The 7,926-nt window shown below is 43.6% G+C and overlaps 1 pseudogene; it reads left to right on the forward strand.

The window, feature by feature from the left end:
• The first annotated feature begins 297 nt into the window (after positions 1–297).
• Positions 298–3,111, forward strand: LOC119884056 (annotated as a pseudogene).
• The last annotated feature ends 4,815 nt before the right edge of the window (positions 3,112–7,926 follow it).

Below are 7,926 nucleotides of genomic sequence, written 5' to 3' on the forward strand. Positions count from 1 at the left end.
TTTGAGGTGAGAAATCAACTGTGTAGATTTCGATGTAGTTTTTCGTCGTGTGTGGTGGTGCTATGACTGGGGTACTATCTGCATAGAAACGGAGGAAACCGAATCAAGCAGTCAAGTCAAGCCCAGTTGAGTTGTTGGACAACGGCTTTTGATATGGACTTACCAGACCATGTGTCTGACCGCAATGAAACCTGTTGAGTGCTGAAATTTGTTTACAAGGAATATGATGAGGCTCCCATTGACCTGCTCACATGGAATTCTCAAAATTCACCTGGGGATTGAGATTGACATGTTTTTTGTGTGTGTGCAGGCGGACGTAAACCCAAAATACACCAACCTGCTTCCAACGGCTCCTTTGACCTGGGAATCAAGAAGAGGCCGAGGGAGGGCAAAGGTTTGTCTGAAGCCCGAGTTGTGCTTAATTCCATCTGGACATCTCTGTTCTGTGAGAAAACCTAAATATTGGTAGCAGATTAATCCCACCCTGTTACACGTGGGCTGTTCTAAAAAATCAGAATGCATCTCAGAACAACCCAGAACTTTCAGAACATGGCCCAAATGTTTTGCTGTTTTTCTCCATCTTCTTCTGCACATACCAGTCATATAACGTACATCATGCATTATCTTGTTGTTTATGTAATTAACCCAAGCAGAACCTCCATGTCTGAAAAGTGAAGCCAATGCGGAAGTGCCTTAAACCTTCATTCTTTCTAACAGCCATCAGGGGGGGCTCCACTGGTTTCAGAAACTAGTCCGACCCTACTTCTCAGCTGATTTATCACCTGAGCAGAAAACTTTCCTAATGAGTTTATGGTCTTTTCAGCACAGCAAGATGTTCATTTAGAGGAAAATAGACCAGAAAGCAGGGGAGGCTTTAAGGCAGAAGAGATTGATTGATTATGGAAGGCATAATTAATAGGGTTAATTGTATGACAGAGCTCGATGATGTCATGACTCTGTGTGTCCTCAAGGCAACACCACCTATCTGTGGGAGTTCCTGCTGGAGCTGCTGCAGGATAAAAACCTGTCCCCGGTACATCAAGTGGATGCAGAGGGAGAAGGGCATCTTCAAACTGGTCGACTCCAAGGCCGTGTCCAAACTGTGGGGGAAACACAAGAACAAGCCCGACATGAACTACGAGACCATGGGCCGAGCCCTGAGGTCAGCCTGTCCTCCACAAACACGGAGCCCTTAAAAGTCCTGAAAACACACTCTTATAATATCACAGCTTTGATATTCCCTGTGTGTGTGTGTGTAGGTATTACTACCAGCGCGGCATCCTGGCGAAAGTGGAGGGTCAGCGACTGGCCTACCAGTTTAAAGACATGCCCAAGAACATCCGGGTGATCGAGGACGAGGACGACGGCGAGGAGGTGGAGGACAGCGAAGGCTTGGTCTCTGGCCAGCACCCGGCTCACCAGCAGGCCCCCGGCAGCCTGGGCATCAGCTCTCCTGCTGCCACCCAGCCTCAGCAGACCTACGTCACTGTCATCCCCAGCAACACAGCCACCAGGTCTCTATTCACTGTTTCTCACAACTTGGTATTTATTTATACTTGATAAAGATGTCTTGAGTGAGCTTAGAGACTTGCTTTGTTCTTCAAACATGGCTGCACCCAGCCAAGCTAACGGGAAGTCAGACCGCGCCTACGTCGACAGTGACTATATTGGGTTCACCCTGAAAGGTTTGGGTCATGATCCCACTAACTAACCTTGTTATGCAAATGTGTTTGCAACTGAAAATGTTTTTTGAATTGAGTGCGGTCAGATGAATGTGCATGAGAAAAAAGATACTGTGCACGGCGGGGGTGTCATCACTCCTCCTCCCTGTGCTTTCTCCTGCAGGCCCATCCGAGCCATGCCAGTGGTCATGACCAACTCACTCGGTCAGGTGACATTGAACTATCCTACCACCACCACAGGAGTCCCAGTATCCGTAGCCAACGCCTCCGCCGGCGCTCCCCCCAAACTGGTCATCCAGGCTCTGCCCACCATGCTGCCCGCCGGCTCCAAAGCAGAGAGAAGATCACCATCATCACCATCCCGGCCAACCAGCTGGCCACGCTCATGCAGGCCAACTCGTCAGGCCAGATCACGCAGCTCATCCAGGCTAAACCTGTTACTACACAGTTAGCGCAGACCGCGGCTAAACTGGCCACCACCGCCCCCACGATCCAGCTAACGGCAGCCCGGCCGACACCACAGCTCATCCTGGCTAAACCGGCGGCAGTGGCCCAGCAGCTGCCCCAGCTCTCTGTCCAGGTCGGCCAGCCTCACCCTGCCCCGCCCAAAACCCCCACCAAGACCCCAACGCCCTCCAGCAGTCTGCCCGAGGCAGCAGCTGAGGCTCCGCCCCCTCAAGCCCGCCAGCATCAGCAGCAGAAACCCCATCATCCTGAGAGCTCCGCCCTGAGCCAGGGCCAACACGGAGGGTGGGTACAGGAAGTGACTGTGGACACTGCTGAGGAGGTGCAGGACACATCCCACACCCCCCCCCCACCACAGAGCAGAGCTGCTCTGTGATTGGCTCGGACTGTCAGCGTGATGTTGGTCTCCAGGGAGACACCTGCTCTTACTATGGCGCTGCTGAAGCCTCGCAAAGGATTAAAGGGACTGTTCTAGACACACACACACACACACACACACACACACACACACACACACACACACACACAATAGATCCTTCAGAGCTCAGAAGACATGGGCAGCCTTAGATTGTAAATGGAAAACTCCTTTTTGTAATCAAATGTAATATAAAGCCAGGCAAGACTTTGTTGTAAACAGAAATGTAAAAAGCATTTTTTGATACTGCATGTATCGGCACAGGCGGACTTTGAATTCCTCGTCTGTTTCAGTGGAAAGGTTTGTCTGCAGAGTGCCGTTTCTCCACAGCACTGTCACGTTCTTCAACACTTGTTGTCTTTTGTTTTGTTTTTTTTTACCGTTCATAAAAAGGGAGTGAAAGGGTGTCTGCGTCGAGATAAGAGAACTAGATGGTGTGCTCCACATCTGAAGTATATATACTATTTTCTTTCTTGTACTATCAGTGTATTGAAGTAGATTTTACTGAAATATGTATTATAAAAAACAAAAAACAAATGTGAGTTACAACGGTCTGAAGTTGTGTTATTCAGCCATCTGGAATAACAGTAAGTAAGTGCTACATAAGTGTTTGACACGTGTAGCACCTTGGGAAAGAAATGCTGAAGCTGCATGAGTACACCGTGCAGTGTGTGCTGTTAGTGTGTCTGGCTGGGACATGATTATTGCTTCTCACTTCTTAAAGGAGACCTATTATACTGCATTTCCTATATTTTCTATCTTCATGCAGGCCCTCATTTCAGCCTCTCTGAAACGAGCTGTATATGCTCCTGTCTCTTTAAGCCCCACCTACCCAAATCCTACTCAGGGGCGAGTTCCATCTCAAAACGTTTTGCGCCTGTTAGCTACTTTTTTGGACAAGCTTCGAGGTACATTTTCTCCCGTTTGGTGGACGTGTCGGCCTTTGTTACTCCATCAGCTGCAACAAGTTTGGAAACAGCCGTATTAAAAAGTGCAGTGCGCATGTGTACAGAACTGGGAGTTCAAGGCGTTTCCATAAAAAAACATTTTGCTACGTGTTGTCAGCACTGAACTCGGCCCAGGTTGCCAGGATGGGACTGCACATTCCTTTGTGGACGTGGCCGGCATTCTGTGCCCGGAGCAAATGACCATATATGGAAAATCAGCTCTGTATGATGTCATATCGTAAGTAGAAAATACGGGACATTGATAACGGAGAATTCTGAGGGATCTCTTTTGAATACTTTTACCTCATTATTTGAAGCTTTGGCCACATTTAACATGAACATCTGACACTAACATTATAAATAAGACAGAAAATATGGAAAAGCATAGTAGGTCCCCTTTAATGCTTTTTTTCAGAAACTGAATAGAAAAACAGGCTCATTTGACAGTATTTCAGGATGTGAAACATTCTGACCTTTTCACAATTGAGAGCCAAACGGGACCTCACCAACATCACTTGTTTCACATGTGGAAAGAATCAAAGTGGAAATACACATGTACTGCATACAGGGGCCCCGAGCCCAACACATGCAAAAGGGACAAAACAAAATTGGAGGTTTCCAGATTATGTGAGAAATTAGCTTAGGCTAACACTATGTATGTAGCTAATATTGTCATTAATATATCTTCATCAATTATAACTCTTGAACACGGTCCCCTACTCTGTATCCAGAGCTTTTCAACTACATGCCTCGCTCTTCCAGATCCCACTCAGGTAGAAGATGCAAAAAAAAACTGCAAACAGGTTTATTTATCGATATTTCTGAAATGATTGTTTTCATTATGGATGAATCTGCTGGTTATTTTTCCATTAATCGATTGTTAGATTTGTAAAAGAAAATCTAAAAAAAGTGAGAAATGCTGTCACAATAACCCAGAGCCCAAAGTGACCCCTTCACAGTGCTCGTGTCCAACCAGCAGTCCGAAGCCCAACCTCATAAGATTTAGGAAAAGGGAAAAACGGCAATCCTCCACATTTGAGACGGTGAAACCATGAAATGTTTTTACATGAAAAACGACTTGAATAGTTGCCAATTAATATTCTGTCAATTGGTTAATCAGCTAATGGTTTCAGCTGTACTTCTGTATCCTGTAGTTTATAACAAAACATCAGATTTTATAGCGCCTCATGTTTTATGTGCAAAAATCAGAATTGTAAAGTAACTAGTAACCAGAGTAATCTGAAGGGTCACAACATGTGGGTTAACGTGAGAAGCGGTGGGGGTTGGCGTCCGCCAGAGCTGCACTTTGTCACCAATCCTGTTTGTGATATTCATGGACAAACGGATCAAGTGCGATGTCACATTGAGCAAGATGGTCCAGAAATGGCCGCCGTATGTCAGAGAATTTACGACCATATCGAACCTTTTCTCTGTAGAATAATAGTGGGCTCAGTTAGCCAGGTCTTAAATATTTCACACGCATGTCCAGGAACGGTGGGCCAGAGAGCCTTCTGCAGATATACAGCGGTCACACAGAGGGGAAATGGAAGGAAAAATCCCGTGCAGTTTAGGTTTTGAGTCATAAAGTCTGTGCATAACAGTTAATTGGATTAATTGATGACTGTAATTGAGAGAAAAGCTGGGGCGCAGGCGGTAAGGCACCAGTCGTATTTATCAGTGCTCTCCACCCGGAGTGTCGGCCAGAACACTGAGGGCCAGGATGTACAGCACAGGCATTGACTTCGTACAGGAAATGAGTCGACATGGAAGGATGGTTCAACGTTATTGTGTTCAGGAAATAGATGTGTGGGTGTGGTTTCTGTCAATAACAAAGAAATTAAAATGAGTACAATACAGTTTGTTACATATACTGTACATCATGCAACACTCCTATCATTGTCTGAACAGGAATATGTGAGGATAAACTGTCTAATGTACAATTTAAGAGAGAGCACAGCAGGCATTTAACGATCCGTTAAAACAGTAGCCACACTACTCTTTAACACAGACATCCCTTTAAACGCAGGGGCGTAGGAGCCCCCCTGAATTTATTTTTTTTAACTGAAGCACTTAAATGCTCATTTCTAATGATTTTTGAAAACAGAATGTACTTATTAGTGTGGCTGAAAGAGGGTCTTTGCAGTGACAGAAGCTGGAGAATAGACTGGAGAGGGGAGATTATGAAAACTCAGAGAGGGTCAGAGAGAGGGAGAACAAAACCGACTACATACCACAAAAACCATGGAACAGCTGCTAGTTAATGTAGCCACAGTACAAATGTATTTAGTTATCCTAATGTTACACTTGATGTAGCTGTATGTGATATTTCCCTGTGTCTCACTCTCCCTGCAACAAATGTTTGTGAACACAGAACTGTCTTTAAAGCAAACTCTGATGACATGCCGTTGGTCTAACAAAGTCTTTTTACTACGCGAGTTTTAGAATTTGCTACGTCTTCTAGCTATCCACACAACTTACTAGCTCACCCTCCCTAGTTTTTTCTCCTCCTGCTCCTGTGACCTCTGTCCTCTTCCTCTTTAAATACTTTAAGATGCTTTTCAACTGTTTATGGACACGTAGCAGAGACACATGCACACCTCATGGCACATGATTTTAAGGTCAAGGATGGTGACAGACGGAGGCAAAAAAGTGGCCCAGGAGTTTGTCCCTGCGCAGCCATGTGTCGGGCCCTCTGGGCCTTTACAGACCTTTATTCCTGCATTCTTGAGAATTTTATGCAAGTAGAGTACATAACTAAATGTGCCTTTAAAATACATTTTCAAAACTAGAAACACCCCTCTAACACTCCTAAAGTAAAGTAATCACTGCCCTTGACTAGATAACTAAATAAGCCATATCATCATCAATCTTACCATAAACTGCTGCTTTGACTCTGTTCTGCTACTGACCTCATCTCTGCTGTCTGTCTCATGTTCGCCATGTCAGCGCTAGTACTGGTGCTGCTGGCCATCTGCAGGTAGAGTACTCAAAAAAAGTTACTCAAGAAAAAGTACTCCCATAAAACTAATAATTACTCCCATAAAAAGTTTGAGGAAAAAATTACAAACCTATATATAGTCTATAATAATATATTTCATCTGCTGTTCATCAGGTTTGAAACAGCTGCAACATGGTTATTTCTAGGGAATGCAATTTGCTTTGCTGGTTGATTATCTTTAGCTATTTCTGTTTAATAATTATTTCCCTTTTTAAATCTCCATAAATGTGTTGATAAGATCACTTTAAAATATTATGCTTACTGCCCAGCCGGCTATTGTTGCTTGTATATTTTATTATGGACATGAAGCCAACCAAACCACTTGCTTTGCAGCAGGACAGGCAGCCAAAACGATGTGATTAGTCCTGAAGCATCTAAATAATCTTTACAACGCAGAGAATTATTGTGGCAGTGACACGGAGCAGCTCGTTGTTGAAGCAGGTAACCTGCATACAGAGGAAGCTGTGCGTCATGTGTAAAGCCCAACAGGACTGTTTATCCTCCATATTTTCTCTCTGTGTCTTAAATATGATTGTTTCCTGAATAAATAACTGCTGGTAGCTGCTGAGTGAAGCCAAGATTAGTTTCACCAGCGACATTCTGTTTATCTACTCACATCGCTATTCAACAGTAGGCTATGAGAAAAAACAAAACAAAACAGGCGAATACCATCAAAATAAAGCGATGCTCTTTTCAACGATAGGATACTGAATCATTCTAGCCCTTGTGTTTTCTTCCCGTCGACGATGCACTTTTTGTCCTCCCGGGTCAAAGTTGACCCGGTCCGGTTTGCCTGGTTTTAAAGCATCCAGTTTAACTTATCACCCAATTCTGTGTTACACCTTCTTAGCCAACTCCATTCTAACTCATTACCACTATTTTTACACTTCTTGATGGAATTTATGGTCAATCAATCTCATTTATTTCTCATCTTATTTTTAGTTAAAAAAATTCAGAAACTCTAAGTTATCTTCACTAATAGTATAAATCAGAGGACTATATGTTGTTGGACTATCACAGACTGGTGTATGTCAAAGTTGAGTCAGGATAGTGTTTTAGAAGCATTGCATTATTTTAATGGTAGCACATATACACACCTGTTGTCCTTATGGGTCAAAACTGACCCGGTCTGGTTTCTAAAGCATAATGTAAAAAATGATCACCCAATTCTGTGTTACACAATGTCAGCAAACTTTATTACAGCTCATCACCAATTCATTTACACTTCAATAAACCTCATTTACATTAAATTTTCAAATTTTTTAGGAAACCAGCAGAAATTATTATTTATTTTGGATAATCACAGACTGATATATATTCCTAGGTCAACATTTGATGGAATTTTATTCACAAATAACAGAGTAAACAAAGAGCTAAATAAATTCATTTATATAGAACAGTCAACATTTATTTCTAAAA

The sequence above is a fragment of the Micropterus salmoides genome, unplaced genomic scaffold, assembly GCF_014851395.1.
Source record: "Micropterus salmoides isolate LMB-PRFRI ecotype aquatic unplaced genomic scaffold, ASM1485139v1 Ms_hic_scaffold_3125, whole genome shotgun sequence".
NCBI classification, from domain to species: domain Eukaryota; kingdom Metazoa; phylum Chordata; class Actinopteri; order Centrarchiformes; family Centrarchidae; genus Micropterus; species Micropterus salmoides.